The sequence below is a fragment of the Pelobates fuscus genome, chromosome 3, assembly GCF_036172605.1.
Source record: "Pelobates fuscus isolate aPelFus1 chromosome 3, aPelFus1.pri, whole genome shotgun sequence".
Taxonomy (NCBI): domain Eukaryota; kingdom Metazoa; phylum Chordata; class Amphibia; order Anura; family Pelobatidae; genus Pelobates; species Pelobates fuscus.
The window spans coordinates 259,705,232-259,732,070 of NC_086319.1; the positions used below are offsets into that span (position 1 = coordinate 259,705,232).

At 43.5% G+C, this 26,839-nt stretch overlaps 1 long non-coding RNA gene across 2 annotated transcripts; it reads right to left on the reverse strand.

The window, feature by feature from the left end:
• Nucleotides 1-1,415: 1,415 nt before the first annotated feature.
• LOC134602928 (uncharacterized) lies at nt 1,416-26,622 on the reverse strand. Of its 2 annotated transcripts, none has more exons than XR_010090446.1 (3): nt 26,557-26,622; nt 17,869-17,958; nt 1,416-3,998 (listed from the first exon to the last, which is right to left on the reverse strand). It is a non-coding gene; the product is annotated as an uncharacterized LOC134602928 (long non-coding RNA). The 2 variants fall into 2 exon arrangements; XR_010090447.1 differs by lacking the exon at nt 26,557-26,622 and adding an exon at nt 18,042-18,120.
• Between the last annotated feature and the right edge of the window lie 217 nt (nt 26,623-26,839).

Below are 26,839 nucleotides of genomic sequence, written 5' to 3' on the forward strand. Positions count from 1 at the left end.
TCATGTGTCCTTAAGGGGTTAAGAAGTTCCTCCTTTTGTAATTATGCAACTTTACCTTTAAGAGGTCATGGATTGATCTAATGATACTATGACATTTTTAATGTTTAATTCTTTTTAACAAATCACTTTTTTTTTTTTTGGTCAGGCACTTTGTTCCTGTCTTATACATTTCTGAGCAAAATAAGATTAATTTATTTATATGGTCATTTGAAGATTAATAAACAAATGGGACGTTTTTCTATAAACATAATATTACATCCTTAACCCCTTAAGGACCAAACTTCTGGAATAAAAGGGAGTCATGACATGTCACACATGTCATGTGTCCTTAAGGGGTTAATGCAATCTTTGTCTGATATTTTCACCATTGAGATGTTTTGGGTTTTTGTTTTTGTAAGTAGGATTATATTAAAAGTGCCATTTTAACTATACAAAGTTTCTCGTTTGTTTCCAAGTTATTCACTGCAGTATAATACACATAGCACACAGCTGTCATGGCCAACCCCCAATCTTTTCCTTTTAACTAGCAGTTCTTTGTAGTAAACAATATTTGTTAAACACACTTAAGGCATACTTAAAATGAACCAAGTATATTGGGTCCTGTTCCTACTTCTTAAGAGTTGCCCAAAGTTATGTGTATTCTTAAATGTATCTCCTACGATCAACAATCTTAACCAGATATTTTGTGATATCACTGGTGGCAGTATTGGTGCGGCTACACCGGGCCCTCAAGCTTGGAGGGTCTGATCAGGTGTTTATCAGAGTAAATAGCCACTATCAGATAGTGTTGGAATAAAGTGAGGTTGGATCACTTCCCCCTAACATACAGAGGAAGGCTCAACCAGCACCTAGATCTGCACCCCAGTAAAGGCACCCTCCAGCACCCAAATGGTATGTAGGCTGGGGGTGGCTAAAAGTATGTAAATTATTATTTGTTTGTGTCATTTTGTATGTGTATCTTTGTCAGTGTGTGTGCGATAGTGTTTGTGTATGTCTATTCATCGCAGCATTCAAACACCAACACTACACACAAATGCACACCTGCATTCAAATTACACTACATACAAGCACCCCACAGCTTTCAAATGGCAAAGTACATTCAAATATCCTCCTACAGTTACCCACACACACATTCCATACAAAAACATGCTTGCATTCAAATGCACAAGCACTGTTTACATATACAACCCTGCAAGCATAGGCAAATAGTTGGTCCCCAGATAGCAATGTGGGTGTTGCACAACAGTTGAGGGTCTACCTTTTGAACTCCCTTGTGCTAAAGGTGAGCCAAAAAAATTCTTGCACCAGGACCCTCTCTACATTAGTTCTGTCACTGTGTGTTATGCATATAGTATATTAAGTTACAACAGACTTTTTGTTTTTACCTTTATTTATTTATTTTTCCTAATGTACACCCTGTGACAAATGTTTACACTTGTTGGCTTCTTCTGATGCATATTTGTCACAAAAACCTTATTTTTTCCTCTCCATGATGGTTTTCCTTATGTCTTATGTCTAGTTAATGTAGTAATCCGACAATGTTGAATCCTCTGCTTGTTCTATTCTTGCATGTGCTGTAACAAGTGGACAAGCTTCTTTAATCCTCCTGAGGGTGATTTAGTCATTTTCCAAGATCTGCCTTTTCACTGTCCATGGTTGAGTAATTGTAATCTCACGTGATCCTTTGCTTTTAATTTGTATTATTGTTTATAAAAGCAGATTAAGAATCCCCAAGATCCTTTGCTTGTATCCTATCGTATTCTAGCTCCATTTCTTTCCTATTGGAATGGAAGGACAAGGATTCCAGAAGAAGGCTACAGTACGATCCCAGGTTTAATGGCAGTGTAACTATAAGAAATGGGTGTTTTATTACAAATCCATGTATTTTCTTACATGGGAAAAAAATATTGCTAGTGTTTTTAAATGGACTTAGTATATCCTATTTATCTTGGTAATGTTCTATGGAAACATATGGAAATTGTTTAAAGGTACTTCCTCTTCCTCCAATGAGACAGAACACCTTTCAAGTGCCAGTGCATAGTCTTTAATGCTCCAAAACAGGGCTGGACAAAAGGTAGATCCACAGATGTTGCAGACCAACAACTTCACATGATATTTTGCCAGACTTTAGAATGTGAAAGCATCATGGAAGTTGCAATTCTATATCTGGGGATCTCTCGTTTGCCCACTCCTTCCCTGAAAGGTGAAGTGTAAGAAGTGATAATATACTGATACTTCCTCCAAGTTGCTTAATGTTAGTAAAACTTGTCACCCGCTCTGTGGAGCAGCTTTCATTAAAACCCAAAGAGAACTGGATGGGAACTGCTAAAGTTGCTTGTGAAGCATTAATATATGACTCCTGCCGAATATTTATAATATGAAAGTGCTAAACTGAGTGCTCCAATTCTGGACGTGGGAGGGGGATTGGTGGGATGGCAAAGGTATAAGATGCTCGCTGTTACTGTATCTTGCATTTTGTTCATTTTAGTTGCAGTGATTTACAAAGATTGCTACAGCTGTATGCGTACTTCCTGATGTAAGATATTATTGGGAAGCTGTAGTACTTCCCCATTGCCATAGAGGATCTTTGTACAGGATGTTAATTCTATGACATAGAAATTGCTGCATTCTTAAGAAAGAAGCAAACCATCCGATAAAGCTTTTTTGCAGGTAGCATCTAATATCTTGCCAAGTTGATTCGTTAATGACTTAAATGAAACAACTCACGAATGCTGAAAAGTATATTCTATTATTACCTGGGCAAAGAGGGATTGAGATTGGTTGAGACGTTTTAGGTACTTCCTGGTAATTGCAGATTGCATCACAGAAGGAAGTCATCTTGAGTGTCTCTATACAATAATACGCATTCAATGTTTATATCAATCCATTTTGCTCTTCCAAGTGCCAGGATATGTATCAACTAAGCAATTTACTTCCTGCTCAATGGTGGGAACATCAGCTGGACCTGGCTCAGGCAGAGACCTTCAGGTTGTTCAAAAGGCAGTACCTGACTGACCCCAGGTAAGAAATAAAACCAATCACAAACCTTTTGACGGCTTACATTGGGGTCGCTAGGACACTCATGGCAGCATAAATACTATCACACTGTAGTACTCATGGTACTCTGGGTGTTCCTTTAGCTATCTGGAGAACAGTTGTTGAATGTAAGGCACCAATAGTAAGGTATATTTCTACTTGTGGTACAAGCACTGGAAACCAACAGAACATCCTTTTACTTCCTCCATTCATTGAGCTCGGCCTCAGAATTTCTCTAAGTAAATAAATTCCAATAAGATGACTACCTGCAGGTGCACCACTGAAGGTAAAATATTCTGCCATGGGAATAAAAACCAGGATGTCAAATTATGTACAAGGAAGAGGGGAGCCTGTTTTTAGAATGAATGGATGAAGGATAAATAGAATTATCAAACTATGCAATTTGATTACTAAAATAAACCTTTGATGGGATGAGGGATGTACTTTCAGGAGAAGGAATTGTGGTGACAGTGTATGTTATTTTACCCCATCATGACATAACTTGCCAGGGCAATCGTGATATAAAGGGATTTGATGAAGCACTTGTCATGAAAAGGTTAAACACAAAGCATGTGTTTACAAATAGATCAGTATAGGGGATTTCTCCCTATGTGGGACATATGTGGGCTCAGTGACTGAGTGGGATGGATATTTTTGGGATGTTGAATCTTCCCTATCCTCTACCCTTTGGGCTACAGAATGTACCAAGGTTTTGGACTCTGAATTCCCATAATTCTGAAAGCAGAGTGTATAGAGAAATGCAGTCAAGTGGAGCAGACATACAAGCCCAAAAATGACCACTATGATGATTGTTTGAGGTTCCCAAGGCCCCGGTTCCACGGCAACCTCCATCTTCTTTTGTGTTCCATTTCCTTTGCTCAGGTGGTGGATAGGTGAGAGATTCATGATGCCGTATAAATGAATAAATGACAGATTTAGTCATTCTATTCTAGTCATACATCCTAAAAAAAAAAATTAAATAAAAAAAGGTTAGGCCATGATTAATGAGGTTTTACAGTATATTTACTAGGAATACGTTGGCTGTATTCTATGCTATGTATTTACTATAATTTGTTTCTACAGACATTCAGGGTAATTCATTAAAGATAGAATTTAAAGTGAATTTCCAATTCAAGGCCAAAGTAGCCAAAATGGAAAAATCCACTTAAGTCAGCTACTCTTGCAGTACCGCTACTTTGGCCATAAATTTGACATTCATGTTTAATAAACTCACATTCGTGAATAGCCCTGGTGGTTGTTCTGTGTTTGCTCTCATTTCAATCTGGGTTATGGATGTTCTGCATACAGAGGGTGCAGCTTCTTGTGGTTGTTATTTTCCTTTGCCAAAAGGAACTCTAAAATTTTGAAATGACCAAGATGGGATTGGACTATGAATTATGATGATCTCATGAGCAAAGCTACCAGCCATGGTTAAGCAAATTGCAGCATGATGCTACGGCATACTTGGGAACGTAATACCTGGGATCAGTAATTTTGTCACAGAGCTCTCCTCCTATGGAAACAAGTAGGCAGTGGACCTGGAAATTGTACTGTAATACTCAATTGTGCATACTTTCTTATAAAAATAAATCTCTAAAATCTCTAAAATAGCTGGGTTTTTCGTGTGTTGGGATGTAGCTAGCTGGACTACACACCCTTCTCTAAGGCAGTTTTTCCCAAACCAGTCCTCCAGACCCACCAACAGTCTAGGTTTTGTCAGTATCGCAGTTTGAATAAAACAGGGAAATACATCAATCCTGGACTGTTTGGTGGGTCATGTGGACTGGTTTGGAAACCACTGCCCTAAGGTTCGACCCAGCTCTCAAGTCAAGAGACTTAATAAAACCAGGCTTGTTGTTCGTTATCTGCATCACACTTTGATAATGATGAGTTAGGGCTTTGGTACAAAACCCAATGCTCAAGGCAAAACAGTGGTCCAGTCAGTATTTCCTCTGGAATGGAGTTGGGAAATGCCTTCATTGGATTGTTGTCTTGCCTTGAGGATGGGTTGGGCACTGATACTCTGGTCTGCACATATAGAATCCTAATACATGTCTTAAATAAAGATTGTTCATCAATTACAAGTAAAATAATATTCAGGATATCAACCGTTACAAGAAAGTATGGGGTTTATTTTATGCGTAATGACATTAAAATTACCAATGTTGAATTCTGCTACTTTGATCGAAATCTTACTACATCTTGTAAATTAGTGAATAAATCCCTTACTTTCCACTAACCATCTGGTACTTGTTGTTGTGTGTTGAAATTCCACCAGTATGGAAACAATCCTGTTATATGTGCATTCAATCAACTGATTATTTACTTGGAAGATGTTGTCCTAAATTAAGTCCTGAGGAGAACAAACAATACACTACTATTGCATGGCTTAATATACAAATCTAATGAATATGAAATAAACTCAAATCAAGAAAAAACAAAAGAAACACATTAGTGCCTAGTGTTTAGTTAAAGCTCGTCTATGCTTTCTTTGCATTCTAATATTCTACAAATTTGTTTTTGTATTTTATATTTGTATGTTTTATTAACACTAGGAATAGGGCATATTTAAAGGAAATGCATTCAGTCACATTTTATAAAGGATGTAATTCTACTAAAAGCAAAAACACAAATAACAATTTACGAATGTTTGAAGTTTTCACGATAGTAAACTATGGAATGTTAAGCTCTCGACAAAATCATGTTCTGGAGCATGGTTCTCTCTCCTGGAAATAGAGTACAGCCCAGGTTGTGGCATGCAGACATAACATGCAAATGTGAATACACTTGACATAGCCAGCCCTAAACCAGTTTTTCAGAGTGTCAGCCATAAATTAATTTCTAAATATCTTGGAAGTGGCAGCGTTTTAGCAAGGTGAACTAATTATAATACTTACTTACTTTGGTGTGGATTTCTACATTTCATTATTTTTCAGGAACCACAAACATTATTTCTATTTACTTAGCAAATATCTTGGTAATCTTGGTAAGGGACAGTTCCCCTTTAAACAGGTCCCCAATGAAAAAAACATTGTTGCTGCTTAGAATTTAAATTCCAATTTTAGTTTTCACACTTTTTTTTTTTTCCTGTTAAGTTTCTCACCCACTCATTCAATGTAGGCTAATATACTGCTACGCTAGGCGCTACCCACACATGAACCTTTTAACATCTGGTAACAGATGTAAGAAAAGTCTGCTGTAGATATTCATTGGCAGATCCCATTGCTGTGATCGCAGTTCCTGCAGTGATGAAAAGGAACTGTCTTACTTCTTCATTATGATGTATTCATCCTGGAAGAAACCTGAATTCTATTGACCTCCAGCAGCTATCTTCCTAACTTCTATCCTAACTTCTATCCATCCTAACTTCTATCCATCCTAACTTCTATCCATTCCTAACTTCTATGATTCCTAACTTCTATCCATCCCTTCTTTCTCCTGCCCCTCCCTGGCTAACTCATTATATAACACTACCATCACCTCAGCCCTGGACTCTACAGTCCCGCTCCAAACATGCACCTCGAGGAGAACAACCGTGGCACACTAAATCAACACGCTACCTGCAGAGATGTTCCCGTTCTGCTGAGCACTGCTGGAGGAAGTCACGCAACAAGTCAGACTTCCTCCACGACAAATTCATGTTGCGTTCATACAGCACAGCCCTTGCCCTTTCCAAACAGTTATACTTTTCCACCCTCATTAGCACATGCTCCCGCAATCCAAGGCTTCTTTTTAATACCTTTAACTCCCTTCTTTACCCTGCTGTGGCCAACCCCCAAACCAACCTTACAACCGATAGCTTTGCATGCTACTTTTCCAACAAGATTCAACAGCTAAGGAAATAATTCTCACCACCTTGCCCCTCTCTTTCTCAACCACACTTGGATCATGCCTTTCCTACCCTTCAGACTTTCTCCCAGGATACAAGAGCTGAACAAGAGGTGGCTGTGCTTTTTCTTTCCTCTCGCCTCACCACTTGCCCACTTAATCCTGACTCATCTCTCCTTATCAGATCTCTCTCCTCTTGTTTTGTGCCTTCCTTAGCACTCATCATCAACTGCTCTCTCTCTTCTGGTGTTGTCCCTGATGCCCTTAAACATGCTACTGTAGTACCCATCTTAAAAAAAAAAAACATCCTCCCCTTTTAACTATCGTCCCATATCCCTGCTCCCTTTTTCCTCAAAGCTTCTGGAAAGACTTGTGTTTACCCGTCTGGCTTGTTTCCTGAATTCCAACTCTCTCCTTGAACCACTACAGTCTGGCTTCCGCCCCCTCCACTCTACTGAGACTGCTCTTATTAAAGACTATAACGACCTGATCACAGCTAAATCCAAAGGCACTACTCTATACTAATTCTTCTTGACCTCTTTGCTGCCTTGGACACTTTTGACCATGTTCTCCTTCTCCAAACTCTTCAATCACTCGGTCTCTGTGACACTGTCCTCTCTTGGTTTTTCTCCTATCTCTCTCAGCGCTCATTCAATGTCTCCTTTTCTAATGATATCTCCTCCCATCGTTCTGTCTCTGTTGGAGTCCCCCAAGGCTCTGTACTTGGTCCCCATCTATTTTCTCTTTATACTGCCTCTCTTGGCAAACTTATTACCTCATTTGGATTTTAATACCACCTGTACACTGATGACACCCAGATATACCTCTCCTCCCCAGACCTCTCTCCTGCTGTTCTGCAACGTGTCTCTGCTTGCCTTTCTTCCATCTCTGACTGGATGTGCTCCAGCTTTTTGAAACTCAATCTCTCTAAAACGGAGCTCCTTGTCTTTCCTCCTAGTAATAATGATCCTCTTCTCTCGCTCTCTCTTCAAGTTGGTGGTATCCACATAAGCCCATCCTTGCATTATATTTGATTCTGGCCTCACCTTTGAGCCTCACATCCTGTCTGTTACCAAATCCTGTAGATTCCACCTTAAAAACATAGCCTGCATCCGCCCCTTTCTTATGCAAGATGCTACCAAGGATCTTGCCCACGCTCTAGTAATCTCTCGCATGGATTATTGTAACCCTCTCCTAATTGGTCTTCCCAGAAGTCATATTGCTCTGCTACAGTCTGTAATGAATGCTGCAGCTAGACTGATATTCCTCTACTGTAGCTCCTCTCACACCTCTACCCTCCGTCAGTCCTTACAATGGCTTCCTGTATCCTATAGGAGTCAATTCAAGGTACTAATCCACACCTATAAAGCACTGAAAAATTCTAGCCCCTCCTATATCTCTTCACAGATCCATAGGTTTGCCCCTTCTCGGTCTCTCCGTTCTGCCCATGACCTTCTCCTGTCCGCTGCTCACAACCATTCGGCCAACTCACGTTTGCATGACTTCCCGCGGGTGGCTCCTTTCCTTTGGAATAGCCTGTCTACCACCATCATACTCTTCAATCATTTAAAAAAGTGCCTCAAAACCCATCTTTTTAGGAAAGCTTACGGCCTTCCAAAGCAACCTCTACCTCACATACCTATCCCTCGCTTTCTCCTAAAGGGCAGCACTCTATTATCTCCTCCAGCTCTGCTTCACTCCACCTTTGATTGCTACGTCCTGTCCTGTTGTGTAAGCTTGTTTGAGCAGGGTCCTCTTCAACCTATTGTTCCTGTAAGGTTAGTAATCCTCATTGGTATAGTTGGTTTGTGAAACAGCAGACAGATCCATACATGCAGATAATCAGCTTACCCCTCATCTTCATCAAGTAATTTTTATTTTTGGGTAACTAAAATAACAGATCAGGGTGGTGCAGTTGACATTGCTTACCTAGATTCCAGTAAGGCTTTTGACACTGTTCCACATAAAAGGTTCATCAATAAACTGCAATCTTTAAGTTTGGATTCCAATATTGTTGAATGGGTTAGGCAGTGGCTGAATGACAGGCAACAGAGGGTTGTAGTCAATGGAGTATATTCGAAGCAAGGTCTAGTTACCAGTGGGGGTCTCAGGGGTCTGTACTTGGACCCATTACCTTTAATATTTTTATTAGTGATATTGCAGAAGATCTTGATGGTAAGGTATGTCTTTTTGCTGATGATACAAAAATTTGCAACAGGGTTGATGTTCCAGGAGGGATAAGCCAAATGGCAGATGATTTAGGTAAATTAGAACAATGGTCAGAGCTGTGTCAACTGACATTTAATGTGGATAAGTGCACGATAATGCATCTTGGATGTAAAAACCCAAGGGCAGAGTATAGAATATTTGATAGAGTCCTAACCTCGACATCTGAGGAAAGGGATTTAGGTGTGATTATTATAGATGACTTAAAGGTAAGCAGACAATGTAATAGATTAAGTGAGTGTGCATTTCCTGTTAGTCCGGCCGGGTACAGGAAACAAAAGCTCCCTGTACCCGCGGATCATACAGAGCTCGGTCGCGCTACAACAGAGGTAGGGGAGGGGGGAGAAAGAAATTAGTAGGGGAGGGGGGAGAAGGAAATTGGCAGGGGAGGGGGGAGAAGGAAATTGGCAGGGTAGGGGGGAGAAGGAAATTCGTAGGGGAGGAGGGAGAAATAAATTGGTAGGGGAGGGGGGAGAAAGAAATTGGATGGGGAGGGGGGAGAAGGAAATTGGTAGGGGAGGGGGGAGAAGAAATTGGTAGGGGAGGGGGGAGTAGAAGAAATTGACAGGGGGAGAAGAAGAAATTGACAGGGGGGAGAAGAAATTGACAGGGGGGGAGAAGAAATTGACAGGGGAGAAGAAGAAATTGACAGGGGGGGAGAAGAAGAAATTGACGGGGGGAGAAGAAGAAATTGACAGGGGGAGAAGAAATTGACAGGGGAGGGAGGGGGAATGAGAGTGACGGGAGGGAGGGGGAATGAGAGTGACAAGGGGGAGAAGAGAGTTACAAGGGAGGGAGAGGGGGGAGAAGAGAGTGACAAGGGAGGGAGAGGGGGGAGAAGAGAGTGACAAGGGAGGGGGGAGAGATTGACATCCATCACACACACACATACACACAGAATGCACCCCTTACACACAAAGACAATGCACCCCTTGCACACAGAAAAACACCCAATGCATTACACACACAATGCATTACACACACAGACACACACACACACAAGCAATGCAACCCTTACACACACAGAAACACCCAATGCATTCGTTACACACACTCAATGCACCCCTTACACACACTCAATGCACCCCTTACAGACGCACACACTGCATCCCGTACATAGACAGAAACACACCTTGCAGCCCTTACACACAAAGACAATGCACCCCTTGCACACAGAAAAACACACAATGCATTACACACACAATGCATTACACACACAGACACACACACACAAGCAATGCAACCCTTACACACACAGATTCACACAATGCATTCCTTACACACATATCAGGACATCCCCTACACACTCCACCCCCTGTGAATAAACTCATTGGTGGAACATGAAGGTGGACCCTGGGACCCAGACCTTGAGCTGTGTAAAGGGCCCCCAAAAAATGGAGCTGCTTCCCGTTCTCCCAGAACATTGATTTTTGTGACAACAGTTACAAACAGCCTCCAGAGAGCCTGTTCTACACCAGACCAGTGGAGCCAGACTGCAGCTAGAGCCCATCATCATCCTCATCTGATTGTAGTAGGCAATCTAGTATATTATTCGTGGCACTAATCTCTAATTTACTTCACATTAAAGAAACACTATAGTCCCCAGAACCACTGCAGCTTAATGTAGTGGTTCTGGTGTCTATAGCCTGTCCCTGCAGGCTTTTTAATGTAAACACGGCGGCACTGCAGCACTATCGTTAGTTAACATGGCAGATCATATGGGTGGGGCATTGTGATGTCACATGGGGGGAGGGGCGACAAACTTTACTTTTGCCTAGGGCGGCAAAAATCCTTGCACCGGCCCTGTGAATGTGTATATGTGTAACGGTGTATGTGTAACAGTGCATGTGTGTAAGTCATTGAGAGGGTGCAACAGCTGGCATTGCACTTTGAAAAAGCAAGAGCAGTTAGCAAAAGTAATATATTCTTATAATACAAGTACAATAATGTTATACAGTAAATAGTTAAGAAATGTAATTACTGAACATTGAAGTAGTGGGGCTGAAACATCAACTGCAATCTGCTGCATATTTGCATAAACTAAATAGTTTTTTTTTCGTTTTTTTAGTCCTTGGAGTGGGCTTCTTAGTGTTAATAATTTCTATTCACATGTTTTACACCTCTATATATGTGCACTATGTGACAAGATGCATTATATGGCTGATATAAAAAAAAAATTCCAAGGCTGCATTTTATTCCCAGTTCGACTGTGATAGGCGACTGGTGTGGTAAACAGGGGCTGTGATATTTGCCACCAAGGCTGGGCTGACCAAGTTAAAAAAAAAAAAGAAAAAAAAAGGTGGAGTGGCGGAAAAAGAAAAGTACTCTGAAAAACTGTACGAAGTATTAATAAATCAGTTGTCAACTAAAAAATGGTGTTTATTCACAATTGAGTGTTAGGGGGCAAAATTTGCAAGAGGTGAAAAAAAACATACAAAATGAATCACTTGTGACAAATAATTCTCTGAAAATTAGCCATAAAAGTGTCAGTGAGACTTTGATAAATCTTCCCCCGAAATGCTCCTGGAATTTTTTTTTAAATGTTGACAGCTGTTATATGTCTATGCTTGTCTTCATGTTGGGGGGTATATTTGCATTTAGTCATATATTTGTATGTGTGGTTGTAGACTTAGGTATTTCTCATTGTATTTTTGTTTGTAAGTGTGTGTGTCTCTGTTTGTGTGATGCATAAGTATAAAACCTAACACAAAATCCAGCAGTAACCTTCTCAAATGTGAGATCTGGACCCTCTCCTGTTCAAAGCACCCCAGCCTCTTCTGTTCTACAACATATGGGAATTTAGTAATTTTGATCTCTCTTGGTGTGATTATACATAACTTCCCATTCTAGAAGCCTGTTTCATGTCCATCCTTGTTAATTTGAAATATCAGATGGTATGGATAGGTTGATATAAAATCCTGAATTGTATGGTAATCGGTTCCAAGCACCTTCATCTCCTGATCACCAGCTAGAAGCTGCATAAACTCTTTGACAGAGCAAATAAATATCTTAAAACAATCATCCTTTGAAATAAATACCTGTTACAACGTATAGCCATTTCCTAGCACTCTTTAAAAAATAACCTAAATCATATTAAAATATTATTTTCATTTATATATTTAATGCAAAATGTCAAGAGACCTATTTCTCTTGCATGGTTTCCTAAGTGTGACTGTGTATTTTATTCGTATATAACACTCAATTACTCTCCACATCCCATGATGGTGATATATAACAATTAGGTTACATTTTATAATCCTTCAAATACAGTGATTTTTAGGATATTTTTCTCTGACAGGAATGTTCCTTCAAGTCATAATTCTTGGAAATACAGCTAGCTAATTAAAACTGGCTACAATACAGAGATAACTCTTTTTTTGTTTGGGTTCTTGTCTGAGTATTCCGAGATACAGAGATTCTTTCTTTTTCCCCCAACTGCTTCTAATATCAAAAGCTAAATATATTCCTACATTTTAAATATCTCAATCATTGCTTATAATGGTTGTGAAAAGTTTTTAAGTTAATCAGTGTTTACCCCTTCAGTCCCTTAAAATTCCATATTTAGATCAGGCTGTGGTGAGGGCTGTTACGTGTCTGCAGGCACAACATTCTGAGGCGTGCCCCAGTTCCTCAAATATATGCAGATAAAGTATGTATAATGAATTTATTAAGTGGACACTGTAGGCCAGGGATAGGCAACCTTCGGCTCTCCAGATGTTGTGGACTACATCCCCCATAATGCTCTTACACATATAATGCTGGCAAAGCATCATGGGAGGTGTAGTCCAAAACATCTGGAGAGCCGAAGGTTGCCTATCCCTGCTGTAGGCCTTAAAAAAAAAAAAATAATAATAAAAAATCCATTTAGAGAAAACAGAATATGTGTTAATATATGTATATGCATATTTCTGCTCTGCTTGTATAGTAATGTGTTTTAATCTGTGAGAATAGCGAGTGTGGCCAGCTGTGTAAATGTACATAGGGTTAAAGATAATGTTAGAAGTGGTTAGGGTAAAGAGGGGTTCAAGGTTAGAGAGGGATTAATGTCAGAGTTAGATTGTACATGGGGTTTAGTGTTAGTAACAATTACAGTTTGAGGGGGGTCTAAATTGTAGTATAAGGGGTGTTTAGGATTATTGAATTTAAAGGACCACTATAGGCACACAGACCACTTCTGCTCAATGAAGTGGTCTGGGTGCCAGGTCCATCTAGCTTTAACCCTGCAGCTGACACTATAGTGCTCCTTTAAGGCTAGGCTTAGATTACATTTCATTTTCGGGGTACAAAAGGTGCTAGTATTGGGGTACATATTTAAGAGGTGTTAAATACAGGATTAAGATAAAAAGTTTTTTCTTTTCATGTGTAGGCTTTGACTGCAGGAAGTTGAAAGTTTTTTGCAAACTACTCAGTATACTATGTCTTCTGTAGACGAGTCAGATTGATGATATTAGTAGAGCTGCAAGAGTTGAGGAAATTGTTTCCTATGGGGAAGGCCTAGTGCGTGCACAGTGCATGTGCATTAGTCACCCCATCGGCTTACGTATGAGGGGAGGCAGAGCACAACCCGCAACGTGAATAAAGGGTTACTTAATCCTTTACATCGCAGGGAATGGGGAGGGAGGGGGGGTGCGGAGTCAGGGGAACACGTTAGTGCTGGGAATGCATCTTTGTATTTTAAGCTGTAGTGGTTCTGAGGACTACAGTGTCCCTTTAAAGGCGCACTATAGAGTTAGGAACACAAACATGTATTCCTGACCCTATAGTGTTAAAACCACCATCTAGCCACCCTGGTCCCCTCGTGCCTCCCTAAATATAGTAAAATCTTACTTGTATTCAAGTCTGGAGCTGCTTGCTCTATCCCTGTTTCCTTTTGACCTGCCCACTTCCTGCTGACATCAGCAGAAGTGGTAGCATGATCAGAGCCGGTGCAAGGATTTTTGCTGTCCTAGGCAATGTGACATCACAATGCCCAACCCATATGATCTGCCATGTGAACTAACGTCAGTGCTGCACACAGTGTGTGTTTACATTAAAAAGCCTGCAGGGACAGGCTATAGACACCAGAACCACTTCATTAAGCTGCAATGGTTCTGGGGACAATAGTGTCCCTTAATGTGAGGTTTGGCTCCACTGGTCTGGTGTAGAACAGGATCTCTGGAGGCAGTTTGTAACTGTGGTCACAAAATTCAATGTTCTGGGAGAACGGGAAGCAGCTACATTTTTTGGGGGTCACTTACACAGCTCAAAGTCTGGGCCCGAGGGCCTGACGGTGAGTATGCCCATAAGGCCCACCCATAAGTCCACCTACATGTTCCACCCATGAGTTCGCTCACAAAGAGTGGAGTGTGTAGGGGATGTGTTATGTGTAATTGTAGAGGATCTAATGTGTGTGTTTATCGAATGTAGTGTATAGGGGTACCAGTTGCTGTAGGTGATGCAGTGTGTTTGTGTGTAGTGGAAGCAGTGTGTTTTTGTGTAAGGGATAGAAAGCAGTGTGTGTTCGTATATAAGGGATGTATTGTTTGTTTCTGGCTGTGTGTAAGGGATGCATTATGTGAATCTGTGTTTGTATGCATAAGGGATGCAAGGTGTGTTTCTGTGTATGTAAGGGATGCAGTGTGTGTGTCTGTAAGGGGTGCATTGAGTGTGTGTAAGAGATGCATTGAGTTTCTGTGTGTGTGTGTGTGTGTGTGTGTGTTTGTAAGAGAAGCAGTGTGTGTTTGCATGTGTGTGGAGGGATGCATTGTGTGTTTCTGTGTATGTGTGCAGATGATGCATTGTATTTATGTGTAATGGATGCATTGTGTGTTTCTCTGTGTGTAAGGGAAGCATGTTGTGTTTCTGTGTGTGTAGGGATGCATTTTGTGTTTCTGAGTATGTATAGGGATGCATTGTGTATGTGTGCGTAGTGTGAAAGAGCTCCCTGTCCTGCCCTCTGTCCTATAGAGCTCTCCCTTCCGTCCCTTAGAGATCTCCCCTGCCCCTTAGTGGTCTCTCCTCTCCTCACCTGTCCCTTAGTGGTCCCTACTCTCCTCCCCCCGCCTCCCTTAGTGGTCTCTCCTTTTCTCCCTGACTTTCTATTAGTAGTCTCTTGTCTCCCCCTTAGTGGTCTCTGCTCTCCTCTGCCTCCCCTTTCCATTAGTGGTCTCTCCTCTCCCCCCTTTCCATTAGTGGTCTCCCCCCACCATTAGTGGTCTCTCCTCTCCCCCCACCCTCCCCTAGTGGTCTCTTCTCACCCCCCTTTCCATTAGTGGTCTCTCCACTCCCCTCTCCCTCTCCTAGTGGTCTCTCCTCCTTAGTGGCCTCTGCTTTCCCCCCACCCTCCCTTAGTGGTCTCTCCTCATCCCCCTCCCCTAGTAGTCTCTCCACCACCCCCTCCCTCCCTTTGTGGTCTGTACCGCCCCCCACCCACGTTCTTCTCACACACCCCCTCCCTGCCTTAGTGGTCTCTTCCCCCCCTATTCTCCTTACCCTCCACCCCATGTTCTCCTCACCACCCCCTCCCTTAGAGGACTCTCCCCCCCCCAATCTCCTCACCACACTTCCTCCCTCTCTGCTCTCCCCCCACTCTCCCCTAGTGGTCTCTCCACCACCCCCTCCCTCCTTTAGTGGTCTCTCCGTCCCCAGCATTCTCCTAACCCCCCCTACGTTCTCCTCACCCCCTCCCCCCATGTTCTCCTCATCTCCCCCCCTCCCTGTGTTCTCATCATCTCCTTCCCCTGTTCTCATCTCCTCCCCTCCCCCCTGGATTCTCCCCCCTGTGTTCTCCTCCCCACCTCCTCCCTGTGTTCTCCTCTTCTTCCCCCCCCTCCCTGTGTTCTCCTCTGCTTCCCCCCTCCCTGTGTTCCCCTCTTGTTTCCCCCATGTTCTTGTCTTCTCCCCCTGTGTTCTCCTCTTCTCCCCCCCTCCTCCCTGTGTTCTCCTCTTCCCCCCTCCTCCCTGTGTTCTCCTCTTCTCCCCCCTCCTCCCTGTGTTCTCATTTTCTCCTCCCTGTGTTCTCCTCTTCTCCCCCCTCCTCCCTGTGTTCTCCTCTTCTCCACCCTCCTCCCTGAGTTCTCCTCTTCTACACCCTCCTCCCTGAGTTCTCCTCTTCTCCTCCCCCCCCCCCCCCCCCCCCGCCGTGTTCTCCCCACCTTACCTTCCCTTCCCTGTGTGTAGCATGGCCAAGCTCATTTCCGGTCCACGGTACAGGAGCTTCTGTTTCCTGTACCCGGCCGGACTGACAGAATGTGCACTTCCTATCAGTCCGGCCGAGTACAGGAAACGGATGTTCCCGTACCGCGGACCGGAGAGGAGCTCGGCCACGCTACACACAGGGAAGGGAAGGTGAGGAGAGAGGCATTGCTCTAGCCGCCTGAGGCTCTCTATAGAGCGCTCAGGCAGCTGCAGCATTAGAAGGGCCGGCAATGCCTAGTTCACCTTATGGGAAGCGCTGGCCCTGAACATGATCCAATCACAGTGCTTCCCCATAGGATTTGCTGAGACTGACAAAGAGGCAGATCAGGGGCAGAGCCAGCATGATTCAAAGACAGCCCTGGCCAATCAGCATCTCCTCATAGAGATGAATTGAATCAATGAATCTCTATGAGGAAAGTTCAGTGTCTGCATGCAGAGGGAGGAGATACTGAATGTTGTGATGCATTTTAGGCAGCCATGACCCAGGAAGGATCTCTCACAGCTATCTGAGGAGTGGCCAGTGAAGTTATCACTAGGCTGTAATGTAAAAACTGCATTTTCTCTGAAAAGACAGTGTTTACAGCAAAAAGCCTGAAGGGAATGATTCTACACGCCAGAACAAATTCAATAAGCTGTAGTTGTTCTGGTGACTATAGTGTCCCTTTAATGTTAAATACTCATATAAATGGCACTGTAATGGCACTACCCTCTTCTGAACGCGGCACCATTGCCATGTTGTTATAATGATGTTGAACATTATGAACATTTTATAAAAGTAAACCATATTTTTCTAGAATCATAATAAACACTGTTTATAAAAGAAAACCATATTCTCTAGAATTATCAAATGAAATTACATGGGGAAATAACCAGTTTATGCACAAAATCTGCAAGGCAAGTTCCCAGTTTTCACTCTCCCTTCACTTATCTTTGGATTTTCATCTTCTACATGTAACTAGAAAGTCTCTGGGTATAATTGATCCAGATGGCGGTAAATTGGCAATAGCTTAGCCTATGTAGCTCAGACATAAAGTACACTGGTGAGTCACACAATGGGTCATGCATTTTGTTGGCACCTTTCAATTTGCCAGATTGGCTTATTTTTTACTCCGATAACTTTTACTTGCTGATACTTGGCACCTGAAAAGTGTTGAACAATGCACAGAGATACAACTGCACCTGTGGACTGTAACTCCCATTATTGTCATACACCAATATTTCTGTAAAACAATCTACATTACTATTTAACTGTTGCTAGGATTTCAAGTTAATTTCTAATTAATTTGTTTCATATATTGTTGACGGTGGAAAGGTAAAAGTAATTCCCCTTGCAAAAATATATTGCATTGTTGCACCACCATCCCCTTCTCTAACCATCATTAACTCCTTCAATCTTTTTCAGTAAACTACATGCAGCTCATTTTCAAGAATTCCGTGGCTGCTACAGGTATCTGAGATGGCTCCTTCTTGCTTAACCCACTCTATGTCTCATTGAAACTAGCATCATATTAGAATAAATCACTATTTAACGTAGTATCTGACCCTAAATGGACAACAGCAACAAAACACAAGCATAGTGTATTATGTACATGTATACATTACCTGTAAAATTTTAAGCTGTTCAGGTCAGTGCTTGAAGATGGAGGGGCTGAAATTCTCTTGCATTTTCTGCATCTGTATACAGCCTGGCGTCTGTGCAGAATATACAGAGGCACAGAGAGATTAGGGGGGAAAAAGGAACGTAGATGATTGTGGTTGCTTTGGAAACAACTCACCTCTGGGCTACATCACTGAGAAGGAAAATTCTAAACACTAAACCGCAGGAGCTCACATCCTAACCTAAATCTATATGACTTCTAACAACAGAAAGAAATCATTCAGACGCACATAGACACCTACACACACTATATATTATATAGAGAGGCACACTGCATTCTCAGTGTACATAATATAAAGGAACACGCATATACAACAATCTGCGTATATATTATATGAAACATAACCCAAGTCCATGTATTTATATTTAGACAGCAGCACACATAAGAACATATTCACTAAATGCTGAATTGTAGTGTATGAAAACAGAATTGCAACATTTAGGCAGAATCACCCTAATAGAAAAACATTTCTATGATTACAGTTTGAATAACTATACAGCAGTATAATATGTGTATATTACATACAGCAACACAAACACACATTCTGTATGTAATGCACGCAGGAGCACACCCACTCTCTGAATATTTCTATATGTAATAAACAGCAACTGGCAGAAAGGAACAAGGCGACAAATCGATAACTTGTGGTGTGTGTGTGTGTATGTTGGGGGTTGTGTTGGTTCAAATGAACTTGTGTAATGTGGTTTTAAGGTAAAGAAGTGGTGTGCATATTTGTATGTAAAATGTGGATTATATATAATTCTGCTGTGTCTGTCTCTTGAATATTCTCACAACCTTTCCTTTTTTGTGTGCATGCAGACCCAGGGAAAGACGATAATGATTTCTAAATGCTTTTAAAACGCAGGATGAGATTAAAATAGAGACTGTCAGCTTCTGCTCCTGTCTTCCCTTTCACATTACCTCTGTAGTTATACATATATGCAAAATTACATACTATGATAATCTTCATATCCTGACACAGAAGCTCCACATTATAAATAAAGAGTTAAATAAATGATAAGTGATTGGGTGGTGAAAGAGAGCGATATGGGAGGGGGTTAAAGTAGAAAATATTTAGGGAGGTAAAAGGGAGAGAGATGAAATGGGGAGATGAAAACTAACAATTAAGACCTCCCTCCGGCCTGCCTTTCTTCCCATGCTGTTGATCGCCGTCTTGGGGTCTGCCTGGCAACCCAATCGTGGTGATCCGCAGCCTGTCACCATGATCACTGTTACAATGTCTCATAAAATGATTTGTAACATTGACTGAGACATTGGCTAGGCCCCTCTATTCGCCTCACTTTGATCTGAGGTGAAAGAGGCAGAGAGATTGCTAAACTGTGCTAAAATTTGGTTAAAAGATAACAAAATTTTTTTTTACTTTTTTTTTAATTCCTTTCAGTGCTGATCAGAGCATTAACCCTTTGATCAGTCTGATTAGGGTGATTACTGGTAATATTAATAATTTTTTTTAGTTTCAGATAATTGATATTCTTTTGTCAACTGTCGCAGTTTTACATTTATTTAACCCCTTCTTTGATGCCTGATCACTGTACTGTACAGTCTCTGTGCTGTACGGTGCTGTATCAATGACCAGTGTGATCAGAGGGCTCTCTGATCCAGCTGACATTTATTTGTGTTATTTCTATTAAAAACACAAAAAAATGTTTAGAGTTTGGAATATGTACAGATAGCCAATCATCAGGTTAAAATATTCACCCTATATGTTTTACCATCCTCTTCAGGGACAAACAGTAAAACAAATGCCCAACACACAATAATCCATCCCACCAAAACAAGTGTCTAATATTTTAAAAATTCGAACTCTAATCTAATTAACCAGTCCACCGTCTAATTATAATAATAATAAATATAGTAATAATAATAAGGGACCATGGACATATTTTCCCATATTATAGATCATCATGTCATGTGGTCCATGTTTTCAACTTTAGGCCCTGGCCCACATCCTGCACAATCTCTTCATGCATTACACATGATCCAAAGACCAGATTCCAACATAAAATATTTGTATTCCCCAGACAGACTGCTAATTTTATAACAAGACACGGAGGCTCATATTGCATAACCCTTTCTTTACTGTCCACCAATAGCAGCAAAGAATACAAATATAATGAAAAAATGAAGAACATACATTAACATAGGCCCCTCCCCGTTCAGGTCCCGGTATATTAGGCAGCACTTCCCTTCCATTTCCCTCTTTCTTTGCTGCTCCGACCAAAGATAAGTACATGTCACTTTGTCTTTACATTTAATACTAATAATACCTTATTGATTTTATTATCAGTGCTATTTGTTTATTCTAGTTGATCTTACCCTGTATAACTTTTATTATTTTATTATTATTCTGTTTAGTTTATTATTATTATTTTATTAGTATTATTTTATTAATTTCTGTTCTGATTTACCTTACTGCTTGTTTGCTTTAATTGGATTCCTTACTGCATACTTTGTAGTTGCTATTGTTCCCAGGGTCCAGACCCCCTTTTTATGTCCCGTTTTTTATTAATTTCCATTTTACCTTTTAGTTCTCATTCTTTCCTTTAACATCAGCGCCATTTTGCGCACGTTTTTTCCCAGTTTTCGGCTGTTTTCGCATACGAATTAAGCCTATTCGGCTGTTTTTCATAGCGCACACATACCGCTCACCGTTCGGCAGATAGGGCCATTCGGCTGTTTGCCGCGTTCGCTTAATTTTCGCGAACGGCCCATTCGTCAGTTTTTGCACATTTTCCTATACATACCTTTGTATCCATCAAATTTGTCTCTTTTTAGCCGAACGTTCGTTTTTTTCTCACCTTACGTTCTATCTCACCTTACTTCATTTTTTGTCGCAAATCTCGAGAGATTCTCAGCGGCCATTTTCTAACTCCCTGTCTTCTTCCCTATCCTCTGTCAGAGTGTGCCACTGGTCTGGGCCCTGGTGAGATCGTTTTTTGCTTGCTAATAATTTTGGGTGACTAACCCATACTTTTCCTTGTCAGTCTACTGAGATTAATGAATTAATTAATTTCCTATTATCCTTTATCACATACTCAATTTCAAAATGCCTAAACCCAGACTAAATTCTGGTTCACCTCCCTCTGGGGAGTCTGATACCCCACTCAGTAGGGGAGAAGCCCCTGTCACCTCAGGTAATTCACCTGCTCGCTCTGACAGAACTACCCACTCAGATGGGACTCAGTTCTTAGCGCTACAGCGCTCGGTGACAGACGCCATTATGGCAGCCATGGGGTCCATGTCCTCTACACTCTCCCACACCATTTCTCAGGCCCTCCTACACGTCCTTTGGACGAGCACTACTCGGGCTCCACGACGCCTCAGCCGCGTCCTCCTGTGGACCCACAGGGAGATATACCCAGAAAAGCTACCCACAAATCTAAACATCCCTTTGCCTCCAGAAACACCATGACTGGCGTACCTTCGGTCGCCCCAGAAAGCGTGTCACAACCACGCAAGAGAGCCTTTCCGCGCCAGGCAGAAAGGGCGCGGCTATGGAAATGTGCCAGAGCACAGGTAGAGAGCGACTCCGACTCAGAAATCGGGTCAAGTGAGGAGGCTAGGATTGAGTCGGACAGCGACTCTGAAGCGGATGCCGCTGATACAGGCTTCGACCTCCTTCCCTCTGCTCAGGCAGAGACGTAAGGAGGTGAACCAGGGACTAGGCACTCCGCAACCGCGGAGTCCACCCTTGTGGATCCTTTGGGCGTTCCACTCTTCGACCCGGATGACTTACACCAGATCGGCAGAGTGGCTCCCGGCCGACCATGTTGCCACTTATTTGGAGAAGTGGGTGCGACACCCACATAGTAAGGCGGCCCGGAACAAATTGAGGGCGGAGTGTCCAAGGCCTGTGGTGCCTAATAAAGTTTGCGACACTCCCGAGGTAGACCCCAAGATGACCCAATTTCTTACTAAATTAGACTGGAATCCCCGTAAGGGGCTCAAATCTGCCTTAAAATCCTGCCAAGATAAGCACCTGGACATATTCGGACCATTGGCAAAGTTATTTGATTTGGCGGAAGACGCCAGAGCGGAAAACCGCATGGTTGACCCTGAAGACCTACGTGTTTGGGTCCAGAGAGCAACGTTGGGGACGTTAACACCTCATTATCGATTGAAAGGCGTAAGGCCATCTTATTTAAGATAGAACCTAAATTAGCCAATCTCGCCCTCACAGAAGCCGGTAAGGACGCCCAAGGCCTTCTCTTCGGCGACTCCTTTATAAAAGATTTGGGGCATTTTGTTGGGGCATTTACTGCCCTGGATAAAGCCCAATCCTCTATGAGGCGAGTTTTCCAGGGACGGGTCTCCACCAGGGCCGGCAGATCCAGGAGCCGTCTGTCCGGCCGGAACTATTTCCAATCCCGTGGCACGGGACGAGGCTCCTTTCAACGTACACAGTACCAGGAGACTAACACCCGCCCCTCCTTCTTCCCATCTCGAGGACGCCCGTGGCGATCCAGAGGCTTCCGTGGCCAATCCGGTTCTAGACGACCCTACGGTGAGTTACCTCAAACTACATGTTTATTCTCCTGTTTGTGTAGGGGGCAGACTCCGACATTTTTTACCAGCTTGGTCACAAATCACCTCAGACCCCTGGGTACTGACTACTATTCGGGGTTTTCACATAGAACTGATAGAACACCTCGTAAACATTCCCCCTCCTCGACCGATCTGCTTTTCACTCCAGGATCGCAGACGGATCGACATGGAGCTTTCCACCCTTCTTACCAAAGGGGCTATAGAAAGAGCGCCTCCCGACCCCGCAGGGGTCATAAGCAATATTTTCCTGGTGGAAAAGTAAGGCGGTCAATTGAGGCCCGTCATAAATCTGCGCCCCCTCAGTGCCATAGTCCGATACCGTCATTTCAAAATGGAAGGTATTCACCTATTACGGGACCTTCTCCTTCACGGAGATTGGCTAGCGAAGCTAGACCTCAAGGACGCATACCTGACGGTACCGATTGCGTTGAGCTCCCGAGACCTCCTACGCTTCCAATGGCAACACGAGACTTGGCGGTTTACCTGCCTACCTTTCGGCCTCTCCTCAGCACCGTGGTGCTTCACAAAGCTACTACGTCCTGTGATGGCATGGTTACGGGGAGTTCGTCTAATCGTATACTTAGACGACATACTCCTCATGGCTCAAGATCGCTCCACTCTCCTTACCCACCTACGGCTGGCCATAAGCCTCCTTTCCCGCTTGGGCTTCGTTATCAATTGGGAAAAGTCATGCCTAACCCCCGCCACTCGGATGGAATTCTTAGGATTCCTCGTGGATTCAGGGGAGGAGACTCTGAGCCTACCAAGGTCCAAGATACTTTCCATACGCAAAGAGCTCTGCAGAGCCCTCGTCCGGCCCCAACTCACCTTGCGATAGCTGGCACGGCTCATTGGCCTACTGGCCTCATCTATACAGGCAGTATTCCCGGGCCCACTCCACTACCGGGCACTGCAACGCCTGAAAATCGTACACCTGAGAGCCGGTGCATCTTACGCAGACCAGGTGTCACTGGACACCGAAACGAAGGACGAACTGCGATGGTGGATTCTCAACCTGTTCGCATGGAACGACAAGGCGATCTTCGGCCCACTGCCAGAATTCACGATCGATTCCGACGCAAGCCTCCACGGATGGGGGGCCCATTGCGAAGGGATTTCAACAGGAGGCCGTTGGTCGGCAGCCGAGTCCCGGCTACACATCAACGCACTGGAACTTCTGGCGGGCTCCTTCGCTATCCGCAGCTTTGCGAGGGACAGAGCCCTAACTTGCATCCGACTCCGCATGGACAACGTCTCAGCGGTGAGATATGTCAACCACCTGGGGGGTACGCAGTCAGCAGTGTTGGCCACCCTGGCGAAAGACTTTTGGGAATTCTGCCTAGAACGGAACCTGATGGTCCACGTGGAGTATCTGCCTGGTCTACACAACGTCCAAGCGGACTGGTGGTCACGTTATCTTTCAGACTCCAGCGATTGGAAGTTGGACACGGAGGTGTTCTCCAGTTTATCGTCTCTCTGGGGCCCCTTCACTATCGACCTCTTCGCTTCCCGACTCAACACCCAACTATCTCGATTCTTCAGCTGGAGACCAGACCCGATGGCGGAGGCAGTAGACGCCTTCCTGCAAGACTGGAGCGGGGGCCTCCTATATGCTTTTCCCCCGGTTTCCATGATCCCACGCTCCCTCCTACAGACCCGCAGACACCGGGCAGAGTTGGTCATGGTGACCCTCTTCTGGGAAACTCAGTCTTGGTTCCCTCAAATACTCGAGATGACGATGGACTACCCACGGCTACTACCATCGCACCACAATCTGCTGCTAGACCCGATGGGACGGTGTCACCCGCTCCGGTTGGACGGCTCCCTCCCACTCCTGGCATGGTGGATTTCTGGGGAAACCTGGGAATTCCAAGGAGTTTCGGACACGACTGGACGCCTGTTGGTGGAAGCATGGGCCCCAGGAACTAGACGAGCATATGGGTCAGCTTGGCGAGCTTGGACTAGCTGGTGCATGGCTAGGGACGCGGATCCCGTTTCGGCCCCTGTAACCATGGTCCTGCAATTTTTGACGTCCCTCTTTGAAGCGGGGAAGGCTTACAGGACTATCAACCTCTACCGGTCAGCCATCTCTGCAATTCATCAAGGCTTTGACGGATGCCCTGCGGGACAACATTATTTAGTGTGCCGACTCCTCAGGGGCTCGCGATTCTCCCGACCACCCAGGCCTCTCGCTACTCCACGACCTGGGATGTTTCCGTTGTACTATCCTTTATCTCGTCGTGGCCCGCTAACTCAGTGCTCTCCCTGAAACAACTATCTGCCAAGCTGGTTTGCCTGCTCTGCCTCGTATCATGCAAAAGGGTCTCGGACGTCAGAGCCCTGGACTTCGATGCCAAGTCATACACCCCGGATGGGGTCACGTTTAACATCAGTCGCCGGACGAAAACCTCTATCAAGTCGGTGTCCTATCCGAGTTTTCCTACCTCTCCAGCATTATGTTCTGTAGCTTGCCTACGCGAATACGAAAATCGCACCAAACTTCATCGTTCTACTGTATCCCCACAGCTGTTCCTATCCTTTCGGCCACCCTTCCGCCCGGTCTCTAGCACCACATTATCACGCTGGGTGAAATGGTTATTGAACCAGGCAGGCATCGATACCACGATCTTTGGCGCCCATTCGGTCCGGGGGGCCTCAGCCTCCTCGATGATGACCGCAGGAGCGCGTCTGGAAGATATTATGAGAACCGCAGATTGGTCTAGGGAATCTACTTACCGTGAATTTTACTTTCGCCTGGCCCCACATACATTTACGGCAGTAGTTGATCAGCTTTAAACTTGCAATATGAGCCTCCGTATCTTGTTATAAAATTGCATGATTTTGCTATTACATGACGAAAAGTCATGATTTTATTAAAGACACGGAGGCGAGTATTGTCCCACCCATGTTTATTGTTAATATTTTTTCCCACCCTATCTCGAATGTTGCAGCGAGTCACATCGAATATTCTGGTACGGTAAGTGGGCCGTGTCTCAATGGTAGATTTATGTTGGTTATTTACTAATCACCCTAGGGTGTGGGATTGTATATATGTGGGATTTTCTCCTCAGTTGGAACTTGCAATTATCGATCTTAACCTGTCGGCTCCTGTTTCTTTATGTTTTCACAGCCTGATCCGACAAGATGGCATGCTGTTACCCAACTTGAAAGGTCTCTTCCCGCTGACAGTCCTACAGTTCATCCGGTCGTGCTTCCCTGTTGTTACTGGATTACACCCTTCAGTTATGAGTTTCTCTAGTTATTGGACTATTGGACTCTGTTATTGTTCTTGTATGGACATTGTTACTAAGGTCGCATCTTCAGAAAGAGGGAAATGGAAGGGAAGTGCTGCCTAATACACCGGGACCTGAACGGGGAGGGGCCTATGTTAATGTATGTTCTTTATTTTTTCATTCTGTTTGTATTCTTTGCTGCTATTGGTGGACAGTAAAGAAATGGTTATGCAATACTCGCCTCCGTGTCTTTAATAAAATCATGACTTTTTGTCATGTAATAGCAAAATCATGCAATTTATATCAACTTAACATTTCTCAGATGATTCCAATTATTACTAATCAAATAAGAGACTGGCAACACCTTTCTTTTACGATCTTGGTATGTTATATCTGCTTCCCAGCGACCAACTTCACAGCAGTACATGTGGCTGGAGGCCCTAAGCCTTTACTCTGGTTTTGATGCAATATGCACTAGTTTTTGGGTACAGCTAGCCCAGTGTGCCTGTTCCTCTCCTCTGGACCAGCCTTCATATAGGGCCTCTACTCCACAACATGGCAGATCTCAGGCCCTTATAGTGGCAGGACCAACTGTGTTTTTGTTATTAATGTGAAATGTTAATCAGTGACTCCCCATTCAGTAAACTGGCTTGAGAGAGGTATCTTTTTTTCTTAATTTCATGTATGTGCCTGTCCCTCATTTTGTACCTGTTCCTTACTTTGTCCCTTTGTCCCTCAGTTGTCCTTGTCCCTCACTTTGTCACTTTGACCCTCAGTTTGTGACTTTTACCCTCAGTTTGTCACTGTCCCTCACTTTGTCCCTCATTTTGTACCTGCTGCACAATGTCGCCAGTAATTACCAAAAACACGTTCCTCTGTCCACTGCGCACTGTCTTCTGTTTGACATGTGACCTGTGGCAACCATCCACCGTCACTCTGTCTCTAGTGACTAAAGACACTGATGATGTTTGGTTGCCACGGGTCACATGACAAACAGGAGAGAGTGCCGCACTGAACAGAAATGGACAGCTTCCAGATGCAACTTATGGTGCAGCTCAACTCACTCCACATTTTTAGCACCATTACCTAATAGCTAGCTAGGTAATAGTTCTGGAA